The 13081-nt window shown below is 44.0% G+C and overlaps 1 long non-coding RNA gene across 2 annotated transcripts; it reads right to left on the reverse strand.

The window, feature by feature from the left end:
- Positions 1 to 1748: 1748 nt before the first annotated feature.
- On the reverse strand, positions 1749 to 10736 carry LOC111841864 (uncharacterized). 2 transcript variants are annotated; one of them, XR_002837785.2, is made up of 4 exons: positions 10528 to 10736; positions 3602 to 3709; positions 3302 to 3472; positions 1749 to 2367 (listed from the first exon to the last, which is right to left on the reverse strand). It is a non-coding gene; the product is annotated as an uncharacterized lncRNA (long non-coding RNA). The 2 variants fall into 2 exon arrangements; XR_002837784.2 differs by lacking the exon at positions 10528 to 10736 and having other exon boundaries at positions 3602 to 4450.
- Positions 10737 to 13081: the final 2345 nt, after the last annotated feature.

The raw sequence follows: 13081 nt of genomic DNA on the forward strand, positions 1-13081 counted from the left end.
GGTGTTGGCGGCAGTGTGCGAAATACAGAGGGGTCCGGGGGGGGTCCGACACCCCCGAATAACCCATGAGACCCCCTGAAAGCCTCAAAAGCAAAATTTTAAGGGGGTCTCAAGATCGGTATTGCGCAACAATAGGGAGATGGGGACCCCCCCGAATATTGACGGGTATTTCGCACACTGGTTGGCGGGTTGCCGCTGCACACGATGTCGGCGCGCAGGCCAATGGCGGGCTGCCGCTGCACACGATGTCGGCGCGCAGGCCAATGGCTGGCTGCCGCTGCACATGATGTCGGCACGCAGACCAATGGTGAGCGCTCTAGTTTATACAGTGAGTTGAGCTATTTCTAGATGCTCTCCTATACATATTCCAGTCATTGCACTTTTACTGGCCAAGTTACATCCCTTTACTTTGCTTGTTCACTACAGGAATATGGGTAATTTTAAGCATTTCTACAGAGATTTCTTATATAGAAACACAGCTGGCCAAAGTATCTATTACCGTAACCTCCTGGCAAGTCGAGTAAGGTTAATCTTTGATCAGTTCCAAAAACGTATTAAAAATTACGACATATATAATATAATTTGTATATAGTTTATAAAATTATAAAGTCTTATATCTGTGGTTTTTAAAACAATAGGTTGCATCTGACAAGTTTACATGATGAGTTACAAGCGATAGGAGGGACTTATCTCTGAATCTCATGCCCCACATGATCACAACAAGCCACTCGATCTGAATGACTGGCAGAAGCTGTAAGGGAGGGCCATGCAGATGCAAAAAAATCCATCTGTTGTTACTGGTCAGAAAAACCCAAAGGCCATTTCCCCCATCTCTTCAAACGGAGTTTCATATTAATAAACATTCATTGAAGGCCATAAAAATCAACTGCATCTTCCCAGAACTACAAGGCACGGATAATCACTTTCCACACAGACATGCTGATGCTATCAGCCTGTAAATATCTTACTGACATGCGGCATTGCAGAACTCCACAGATACCTAAACCTCTGCTCAGGTACCATGTAACCTGAAGACCTCTAGTGTGTCACCTGCTTCTGCCTGCCGTCTGTTTTGTCCTGTCCTACACCACTGGCTCGTCCACCTGCTAGCAATATATATATATATATATATATATATATTAATGCAGTGATTTAATTCCACTAAGCCGCCAACCTTTGTGCACATTTACTGGTAGCAGATTTCTAGTCCCGCTTTGTCCACAGCAATATTGCTCAGATTGTAGCAGTCCAGAAGGTCACGATCTGGCAACTCCGCCAATGTTCCAGGGTGGTTTTTTTTCTTGACGGAAAATACAGCAACGTGTCAGGAAATGTTCATCTTGAAAAGCTGACTCTTTAAAAAATAACAAAGCAACTCATAGCTGTATTAATAATAATGCGCTGGATGCTTTTTGACATGAACAAGCTACTTCTAAGCATGGATGATCTTCGGTCGCCTCCATTCCCCGGATTCCAGCTCAAAGATAGAGTTACTAATCATTTTCACCCACAGATAGATGAATGAAATGCTGGCTTTGTTGGAATTACCATATAATCAAAAAGTAATAAAATGTGGGATACTCACAGCATCCAGCAAAGTACCACCATTGTCCTGAAATGTGAATTGTGTGAAATGTATTAATCTCAAACATATCAAAGTAACCAGGGTATATATGCATTCCTCAGTTTTAATAAATTATCCTGCCAAGATACATAGAATTACAGTAATTAGAGATTAGAGAGATACATTTTGTTGTTAATTTAACAGATGCCTTTATCCAAAGAGATATATAATTGAGAAGGCAGGGTGAGACAGTCGCCGGAGACATTAGGGTTAATAGCCACGCTCAGGGCCCAATGGTGACATCACTCTGCTGATCATCGGACTGAAATCGACAACCATCTGATTACAGACACAGCGTCCTATCCAACTAAGCCAGAGACGGATGTCACAGGAAGACGTCAAAGAAACACTCTAGTGATTAAGTAATATTTAGATGTTTCATAACAAATGGAGAATAAGGATCTCTATAGGAACCTTCATTCCAAGAATTCCATAGCAGTCAGGCAGTAAAGGAATCACTGTGTTCTGATTGGTCGGCGCGGCTGGCTGTTTTGCTTTAAAAGAAGCTGCTGTGTTTTGCTGTTTTTCCGTTACCTGCATGGTTTCCAGCCCAGGCACGTATGCCTCCCGGGCCTACCGACCGCCTCCAGCCCAAAGCCCGGAGGCGGAGCTAGCAAACAACAGGCCGCCACGTGGAATCCAGGCTCTTCGCGTTAAAGATCCATTCCTCCCTGTTGTACAGACACAGCTGTCTTTCAAAACCTTTCATCTTCCAGCATTCCCTGACAAATTTCATCTTCCCTCTGGAAAAAAAAAGATCTTTTTTTTTTTTCATCTTCACGATTGCGTTAAATAACTTAAAGTGTAACTTTTCTGATTTCAGGTCTCTGTTTTGATTGCTTTGATTTCAAAATTAATTTGGTTTCCTAAAATTTACCATAGTGCAAGAGAAATATGAAAATATGTAAGAAGTGCAGATATCATTTTGGCAGTCCTATTTCCTTCGGCGTGTACTTTCTGCATTGAGGGCTTCAATCCCTGCTCTGCTGTGTGTGTGCAATACGTGTGCATTCTCTGTGCGGACTTCTCCTGCAGTCCAAAGAGTTTAATCTAATTCTGTCTTTAAATTGTTGTGTTTGAATGTGTTTACCCTGTGGTGAGCTGGCATCCCATCCAATGCATCCCCATGCCTTGTGCCTGGTCGCCTGGCTGCGGTTCTAGTCCCTCCCATTACCCTGTACTGAATAAGATGGATGGATTGTTTATTCATGACTATATCCAGAAATAAATGGATGTTTATATAATACATTTTGATGTATTTATTTTAATATGTCACTCTACTTATAAATCATATAAGCACATCCCAGCCAGCATAGAGCCCAGCCATGTGCCCTGTTGACAGGGTGGATGGACGGATGGATGGATGGATGGATGGTATATTTGAGAATCATGTATTTACACTCCTTTCTTTCCTGTCTTTTTTAGATCTGCCATATTGAAACTGATAAAGAAAGCTAACTGCAGAAAACAGCTGTGCTGGAAAATGCTAACAAATGTACCATGACGAATTTCATTGCTTGACGATCCCCACCCATAGTGTGAATTTTCATGAATGATAATCATTGCCTGGTTCTTATACGGTGGTGCAAAGATAATTGTGTGTGGGCTGTCAGTCCTCTACTGGTTTTTAATCTATTCATCATCTGCTTGGTGGTTCTAGATAATGAAGGTTCTCACCCAACAGCCTTGCCGGAGACTGAACGCCTTTTGCACCAGAGAACCCTGGAGGACGTGAAGAAACAGACGCTGCCTCGGGGCTGATGGCCGCTGAAAGCGCAGCCTGAGCTCGAAGCACCTAAATTCCTGAGCACCTCTGAAGGGGCCAGAATCACAGGAGAGGCAGCTGGGCTGCAACAACCAAAGGCCCCCTATTAGCGAGACGATATCAAATACCATATAATATCCATGATGTCAAATATATACCATCTCTTTGACAAATATGGAAATGAATGAATTTCTAGGAAATAATATTCTTACCCAAACATTTGGTGTCTCTGTGAAGCCTGCTCCAGGTCCTATGAAGTGATTTTCAGCAACACTGAGTTACATGGGGACTGAGTTCTAACCTATTTGCAGAAAATATCCCTGAAACACACCAAGAACATAACAGCAAACAGGTATGTCCCAAAAAAGATGATGCCTATTCAGGTGATGTGATTTCTTAGAGTGTTTAACTGGCACTTTCTTAGTTAGAAGACATTCTGAATGAAAGCAGTCTATATGCACGCCAGAAGTCCACTTCAATTTTAAACTGAACACGGACAGAATTTATTATCTGAATTTTGATATTATATACATTCAATTCTACACAATGAAAGGCAGTTGAAAATACTGCACTGTATAATGAACCTTTTCTTTAAAGGTTTTCATTGTTTTTATCAGCCTTTAGTTGCTTTAAGCTTATATTCCATAATGTAAATCTCTATTCATTTAAAATGTGAAAGTTTTTCAATGCATTCAAACTGGAAACGACCTGCTGAGGGATCATTATATAAACAGATAAATGGAGGCTTGTCTTCTCCTTGCTGATTTCCCCAAAAGCATCCATCTGATCTTAAATTATATCTATAGATGCAGAAAATACATACAGTATTGCTGAAATATAGTTGAATAATCTTTTTGTTCACACTTTTCAAAACCTCATCCCCAGCCACAAACATACCACCCCTGCATAAATAACCAAACAGGGTAAAAAAAAAACACTCCAAATCTCGATTTCATTTTGCACTCTATCTATCCCAGCTAAAGAAAGACCCACTGCTTTGCTTTTATGCAGAAACATACTGAAGCTCTGAATTTGGTTGACACCATTGTCTGTAATGTGAATACGGGGCACAAATGTTGACCTTTGGATACAAACAGCACATAGTGCATTTCTCCCCCCCCCCCCACAGACCCACTCTTCCAGCCTGGGACTTGGTACTAATTCTTCTTCCCAGGATCTATGGTCTTGGATATTCATGCAAACAATTAGACAGATAGTGAGTGGGAACTGTCTGTCAAAAAAAAAAAACTTCTCAAAAACCACTAACCAAGAGCTAAGATACAATCTCGCCTCGTGTTGTGTAAACTCTGCAAGTGACGTTCTGATAGCTGTAATCAGAGATCTGTACGCCACTCATCTTGGCATTGATGGTGGTTTCCTTGCACCCAGCAGAAGCAGGGTGTGGTCAGCACCTGCTCACCTGACCAATGGGAGGCGGTGTGCCCCGCGTCCCTGCCCCCCCCCCCCCCTCCATTACCAGCACGTGCACTTTTCAGGTTCCCACAATCAGCCGTATCAGACGCCTGCACCGACACGCTCACCGAAACTCACGTTTTTCCAGCTCAACACCTCACGCTTCTCGCCCCCCCCCTCCCACCCCCCGGGGCCCGTGGGGCAAGCCAGGGCAGGATCCTCCTTAGTGCCCATGAGGGTGAGACATGCACCCAGACGGCCTGCCGCGGCTTGCATGGTCCTGGAGGGAAGAGCTTTGTCTTCTTCTCCAAAGCCTGAACAGCATCATCTTAAAGGGAACAAAGCACAGTCCTCTTTGGCATCCAGCTACAAAGTAAGGAACACAATGTCATTGAGCAACTGTACAGCAGAGGCTCATATGTCAGCAAAGAGCTTGTGCGTCTGGAGTGTGCATATGTAACAATGTCGCCCACGGGGCCCACAGCCGTGCACCTGCTCAACCTACTGCCGACATTTTGGATGCTGTAGGCCACGTTACTACACTGCTGCTTATTGTCACCCTCAGTCAGCAAGGTCGTGTCTGATGTGCGTCTTTTCCCCTCATTACAGCCAGCGGCCTCAGAGACGTTGTCATACGCTGCTTCCAGGTTACAATAGTACAGGAGAGTTTACTTGAAGCACGGCAGAACAGTAAAACGTATGGCTGTATAAATGAGCAAAGATTCTTTACTCATTAAACTTCTGGATGATATTGGATAGTCACACAAAGGCAGTTGAGCCTTTGATTATAATTCCAAAAAAAATGCTAGATATATGTATATTTGTCTTCAGATTAGATAAAATTATTAGCTTTATTATTAATGTTCAATCTGAAGCTTTGACCTATTCTCTGCTAGGGTCCTTGGTTGGAAAAAAGCACCGAAAACTGAAGAGCTTTTATTGGGTGCATTCGTCATACATGAATCTCCACCCATTCCTTTTTTTCGCAGCCATTTTTTTACTTTTCACTGCGCTAAAAGGACCCGCTCTCTCTGTTCCAGGCAGGCAGTCCTTATCTCCATCTCATTGTTTCAGAAGTTTCTACACAAAACAGGTCAGGCTGCAGGTCAGGCTGCAGGTCAGGCTGCAGGTCAGGCTGCAGGTCAGGCTGCAGGTCAGGCTGCAGGTCAGGCTGGGGCCGTGTCTGAGAGCATGGGATCCGCAGTGGCCAAAAGCCACGCGAAGCAAGGCGGGCCTGTGAAAGACTTTCTGTTGTGCTGGTGGATTCCTTCATGACAGATGAACTTCAAGACATGAGACAATGGGAATCGACTGCTGACTGCACTGCGGAGAGGCAGCAGAGGTGGCAGTGGAGGACAGATCTATTATTTCTGTTCTTGTAGGTGTCACCGGCCACTCATGAAATGCGGCTAAAATGACAAAAAACAGCTGGCCTAGGTGGTCAGTCGAAGGGTGAGAATGTCATACCCACGACACATGCAATTTATATATCTGTTACTGCCCTTTATCCACTGCCCACATGTCATCCAGTTCTGCATTGTCATGTTCTATCTTGTGTTGTTATGCACCACTTGCATTGTTATGTATCTGCCCTTGTATTGCTCTGCACTGCCTATATTGTTTTGCCCATATTTGTCTTGTGTTGTTTGGCTAAATGGCTAAGCATCCTAACGCACCTGTTGCACATGGTCAATAAAGAATCTTGAATCTGCAGTACAGCAAGTTTTTCCCTGCAAAAAGGACTTTTCCCATCCAATCCACACTACAGCTGAGGTCTTTCCCGATTTCAGATCGTTTAACAAATACAGATCTGTTTCTGATGGCTTCTCTTCTGAAACATGGCAACAGTCACCATGGTGTAAGGCTTAGCGGGCTAAGCCTCTCTGCCTGTAATCAGAAGCTCGCTGGTGTGAGCCACAGCCTCGGCAGAACAGTCACACGTCTGTGAACAAGGCCCTTAATGCCCCAGCTCCCAGGGTGCTGCAAGGTGGTTGACCGTTTGCTGTGATCTTCATGCTTAACGTCAGTTGCATGTGTGTCTTAAGGACAGCAAGAGGGGGTAAAGAGAATTTCCCCATGGGGATTAATCCAGTATCACTATTCTATAACTTGCCTAATGTGATCCTTCCTGGTCGGCCCCCGCAGCAGTGATCTTCTGGAGAGGCCTCCTGTTTTCCCTCTAAGGGCAGCCTCAAGCTCTTGAGAACACCAAAGTCCAGAGCAACACAGAAAAAGCAGGACCTGGCTGGTTGGCATATCAATTCCAGCTCTGGATTAAACCTTTCGTCGCCAACTGGCTTCCACAATTAGCCCAAAATGAATCACCGGTGTTTGGTGTGGCCAGCAAAGCTCTATACCATTATAATTTTCTTCAGACCTGTCATTAAATCTTGACAAAAGGTTTCTCTTCCTCCCATGACACATCACAGCAATATACAGGAAGTCAGAGAGCTTGTTCTTTATATTCTCTACGCAGATGGGATCTCAGTGCTTGGTATTTACTCCCACACGTCATGGGAAAGTGAACCTCTCAGGGGAGGACAGGCAGATACAAGCTTGTCGATGGCTGTGGTGGACGGCCTGCATGGACGCGCTCATCTGCGTATATCAGGAGAAGGTACTTAAGCGGGGACTTGTGTGTCAGCCACGTTCAGGTCAGTCAGTCAGAAGACAAACAGGCCATAAAAATGACTACTATCGAATGGGGGAGGGGGGGCAAAGGAGTCTGAAATCTGTGCTCAAATGTATGTTTTTGTTTGTTTTGGCTGGTGGGCAGCCGAAATGTCACTTTGCCCTGCTTGTTTTGCATCGTTTCCATATACTCCTGGCCTTTATTGACTGACGTTAGCACTCCAATTCCTCAAATCCCCACCACGCTGGACACGCCCCAGCGTGCGACCCGGGTACTCACACGCTATCCGCAGTACGGAAAATGTCAGGCCATTAGTAAGGATGGAAGACACAAATGGGTCTGGTACTTTTCCGTAAATACTGGGAGCCCTGCGTTGGCACATATCAGTGGGTGCTGGCAGGAGCACTAGGATATGGGAGAAGAAAATCAATTTCTAGTCACTCATGGCCAGGGGCTCTGATACAGGAGAAAGTTATGATGATTCCATGGACAGGGGCCCATAAAAATGTGTAACATAATTAGATTGGTCTGGGCTGAGGGCACAAAATCTCTAGCATAACCTCTGCTCAGGCCACAAAATGGGTTCTCCAGCCCTGGGACCAGGCCAACACATAAAGACTGGCACCCTCGTTCAAAGAAAGCAGAAGAATTTCTCCTAATTTCTGACAGGTCTAACGGCCCAGAAGTTCAGGCTTTTATCTTTCCTAGGTAATAATTCTTTAGCTTGGATCCAATTCCGCCAACACCAACCTCCCCATCAGCATATTCGGTTCAGCCAATCAGTGACCGGCTCCGACAGTGAGCTTTGAAGCACATAACTGATACCTACGTTTGAACAGCATTCTGATTTGATTTCTGTTTTGATATCTGCTAATATAACATATTTTGCCTCAGATAAAAGCATTTCACCTAAGAAGTTGTCTCTGAATAAAACTGCACAAGATGTCATTTAACTTGATTGGCCAGGGTTGTATAATGGGGGGGCTGGTGTAAATTTGCTGTTGAAAAAAGCCCCACGGGACATTTGGCGCAGCAAGCCTTGGACAAACAGCCGGCATGCCCAAACTCCCTCAGCTATATGGAGCTGAGATCATAATTTTCTATTTAGAAAAGCAGCACGATTCTTGACAAAGAAATTAAATTTAAGGGGAATTACAGGCCTACATGACAATAACTTGACTGGTTGGAGTTGAGAAATTGAGGGAGAATCTTTGTTTTAAAATATCCTCATACATTAAAAAGACACCACAGAATTAAAAAATACCAGTCACAAAATAATGTAGGGACAGTAGAGGTAACTCAACACAAAGTAGTTCCCACTAAGGCACAAGTGCAATAATGTAAAGTTTGTATCAGAATGACATTGTATTTTACCTAAATGATGATATAAACATATGTACACCAGAGATGCATTGGTGCAAACAGCTCTGGGTTCGCATTCTATCACAGATAAAGAGTTTTGATTCGGTGCGGTTTGTATTCAATGTATAAAAAATTCAATTTACTCAGTTTCAAGTACATTTTCTAAATGCATTTTCTCTAAGTAATAGGTTGAACTAGTTGAAAATGTAAATTTTAACAAAAAGAGCCACCCTATAATATTAATAATATATGAATAGAGCTGCAAATAATGTAAACTCCTGCAGCCGTAGTGAGATATTAATGCTGACAAGAAAAAAATCAAGCAAGCGGTAAGCTGATGGACCCATAGGTCAAATGTATAGCGACATAGTCAGTGGGGGTTCAGTTGCAAACCCTTCGCTATAAAACTTCCCGCTGCTTTCGTTACAGCGTTATATCTACCCGCCTCTTTCAGCCACAGCACTGCGATGGGCGCTCCTACCCGCTATGCTGCCGTCAGCACAGGAAACACACGAGGCCATGTCTGCAGATGACTCCCTTACCGTCTCTGTCATAAATTATCGAGAAACCAAAATGCTCCCGCATGCCTGTCCCATATGACGGCGGGGCGTTAGCCATGTCTGGTTTTCCCTTATCAAACTTGGGAACAACCTGCAAAGCATGAACTAGCTATTGACTGGCTGCAACTGTAATGTCTGTGAGGCTCACACAGATAATGCATTTATGTCCATTTTTGCCCTTGTGAAAAATTAGTGCATTAACAGTGTGCTTTGATCACTAGAAGTGTAATAAAAATGCATTCGCTTTACACATATTTTAAAAAAATACACTGACATTATACTTTTGTGTACTTTTAGAAAATATACTCTGCATTTAAACATAATTAAGTACAGTACACTAAAGCATACTCGAATAAACGTATATCTGTATTAATAATCGATACTTTTATTGATGCCTGGGAGGAAATTCTCTTTATGCCTGCCCCAATTTGCTCTTTTGTAGGGAAGAGTAAGCTGGCTGCAAAGGACAGCCACCTGTAGCGGCGCCCAGGGAGCTGGAGGTTAAGGGCTTTGCTCAAGGACCCGCAGACGTGCTGAGGCCGGGTTTGAACCGGCGACCTTCTGATCACAGGCACAGCCCACTGAGCCATGGGCTGCCCCCATGTACTTTAAAAAGGTACATTTTTTTAGTGATATAATACACTTAATACACTTTGCTGAAAGTATATTTTTTGTGCTAAGTGTATTTTTAAGTATATACTTTAGTACACTATTTTTCACAAGGCTGGTCTAAAAGCAGAGACCACAGTGACTAAAATTACAAATCATAACCGTGGTTACGTGCACCGAAACATGGATGTAAACCACTAGTGTACTCACCAAAAAGTTATAAGATATGTGCCTAGCCTACCAGAAACAACTATTTCTTACTGTACTCACCATTTCTCTGTGTCATTTTCGCAGCCCTTTTATCAGCCATGGCTGCTTGACCATGCCTAGCAACACTATGAACTCCAGTTGTCGATTTAAAATTGTAAAACCACCCCTTACTGGCACGAAATTTCACCATTATCACTCGTTGATGGCTTATACTTCATGCGACCTGCATTTATAGCCTAGCTTTTTTCACAAATTATAGACTCAGATAGGCTATCACCTGCCATATACATTTCGTTTAACCACACTAATAATATCCTTTCTACCTCGTCTAACTCTGTTGATCGTGACTTACTAGTTCGAGTAACACCTTCAGTGACACTAGCTTACAGAAGCCACTCAGACATCTCGGCTCTTCGTTTACAGCCGCACAAGCGGATACACGTTTTGTCCTCGACTGGCATTCGGGTCGTAACTCAAGACTTTGGTCGTAAGTCAAAACTAAAATTTTGGTCATAACTCAAGTTGTTCGTATATCAGTAACTCGAGGGTCCACTGTACTTGCCTTCTGCCCCAACCACTGACTGCATAAACAGGTATAGAAGACGGATAGATGGACGTTTCAACCCTATAGTGCCCTCTGCTGGCAAAAAAAAAAAAAACTGGCGTGACAGTTGAGTTCTCGTCGCAGTACGATCCGATGCTTTCTGTTCTAACTGCACATAACTTATTTGGACAGAACTTAAGGTCTATTTATTAGGGGGGATAATGAAGCCAAATTAAATATGGGGGAGGGGGGTTCACACCCCTCAGTTCCTACACCCCTACCTATCCCAGCATAGGGCACAATGCTGGAATACACACTGGATGGGATTCCAGTTCATCGCAGGGCACAAACATGTACAATCATACTCTATTGGCAGTTTAGATACCAGACAGCTTAACAGTGTGCATGTCTATGGACTGTGGGTGGAAACTTATGCATCCAGAGGAAGCCCATAGGGTACAAACATGCCACACACCTAATACAGTTGGGACTCAAACCCCCAATTGTGAAACAACAGTCATCCACAGAGGCACCATGCAGTGCTCAAACACAGCATCCATCCAACTTCTCTCTTGTGGAACTGTGGAGTGAAGACCCCACGATGGGGAGAACATGCAAACTCCATACACATGGAGCCATGGTGGAGATTCAAATCCAGGTCCTAGAGGTGTGAGACAACAGTACTGACCACTGCACCAAATTGCCACATTCCAAAAATAACACAAATATATCAAAATCAGAAATTAAACCAATCATGCCTTTCATTTATCATATCAACAACCACCATATATTATATATTAATATTATATATTATTCATAGTAGCAACGATGTAAACAAAGTATCACCCAAACAACCATTCATACACCTTCTCCCTGTGGGGCTCACTGTGGCAGCAAGACTAGCAGATCACACCAGACATCCTTCTCCACTGCCACAGAGTCAAGCTCCTTTGGGGGATTTCTGGACATTCCCAGGCAGATATAATCCCTCCAGCATGTCCTGGGGCTGCCCCAGGGCCTCCACACAGTCCAACATCCCTGGACCAGGTCCCTTGAGAGCCGACCATGTAAATAACAGTTTAAAAGCTTAACTGTTTCTTCACAAATGTTGTTTGCTGAAATACAGAGTGCTGACATGGATAAAGACTAAAACATGGAGTTCTATTTCAAGGTGCTGGTTCTGAACCTGGCTGCCCGACACAGCGTTGAATCAGTGCAGTGCGTGCTGGAGATCCTGGTGGGGCAACACCCCCCCAGCACAAGTTCATTGTTGTGCCAAGGATGCATGAAAGTTGTGATTGCAGAGCCCCCAGCCAGGGACTGTGAACATCACCACATGCTCTTGAGCTCTCACACTATGGGGGACTGCCAAGTAGGAGAGAACTCTGATCGCGAAGTCTGGTACCAAAGTCCACACTGATGGAGGTCGAGCGACTCTCTCTGGGTGCCACCTACAGCACAGACACGGGCTTCGTTCCCTGACAGAGAGGTAACATGTCCCAAAACCAGTGTCCCCTGCCAAGATCAAACCAGTCTGGATCTTTCCCACTCATCTAAATGGCACTGTACTGGAGCGCCCCCTTTCACCGTGCGGGTGCTGAGTTCACAAAATGGCTCCACGTAGCTGGGTTTCGTGGGGAGCCCAGCCAGGAGGTGCTTGCTGCTGAACACCATCCCCAAGCCTGACTCCCTCCTCCCTCCTATTATTGTTCTCCTTGGAGTGTCAGTGGGGGGTCTTTGTTGGGCTGCTGTTTGCTGGGCCTCCCCCTGGCAGATCTGTATGACAAAAGAGCACCTACCAGGAGCTCAGGCTTCAGATTTCCAACTTAACCAGGATCGTGTATTTATTTTATTATTTCAGCATTCCGCTCTGGCTCATGAATAATTAATTTGTGTGTGGCTCTTCATGTACAGGGACTGACAAAACTACATCGTACTTATTTTATGCGCAGTTACAAGAAACATTTATGCTGCGCATTATGCGCACATTCGCCGTATAAAGGTGAACATGCGCTGTTTTTTTGTCAGAACAGTGCAAATCACATAAAATAGGTACAACAAGAAATTACCAGGCGTATCGCTTTATACGGCAAATGAGTATTTGACTGCCAGTTATATCAACTTCTGTTTATTACATGCATACTCCTTTAAAGGCACTTCGTTTTCTGTGACAGGGCCTGAGGTCAGGACGTGGATCGGGCATCACCATTTCCACTAGTGCCTGGAATTAAATTAATAATTTACCTAGAATTCACCCATTGCTTGCGCTCATCAACGTCAAGATTCACCAAATAGCCTGCATAATGCAGTATTACTCTAAGTATACAGACATGCAACTAAACGTGTAGCTACAACTTTGTTA

This window comes from Paramormyrops kingsleyae, chromosome 7 (assembly GCF_048594095.1).
Source record: "Paramormyrops kingsleyae isolate MSU_618 chromosome 7, PKINGS_0.4, whole genome shotgun sequence".
Classification (NCBI taxonomy): Eukaryota; Metazoa; Chordata; class Actinopteri; order Osteoglossiformes; family Mormyridae; genus Paramormyrops; species Paramormyrops kingsleyae.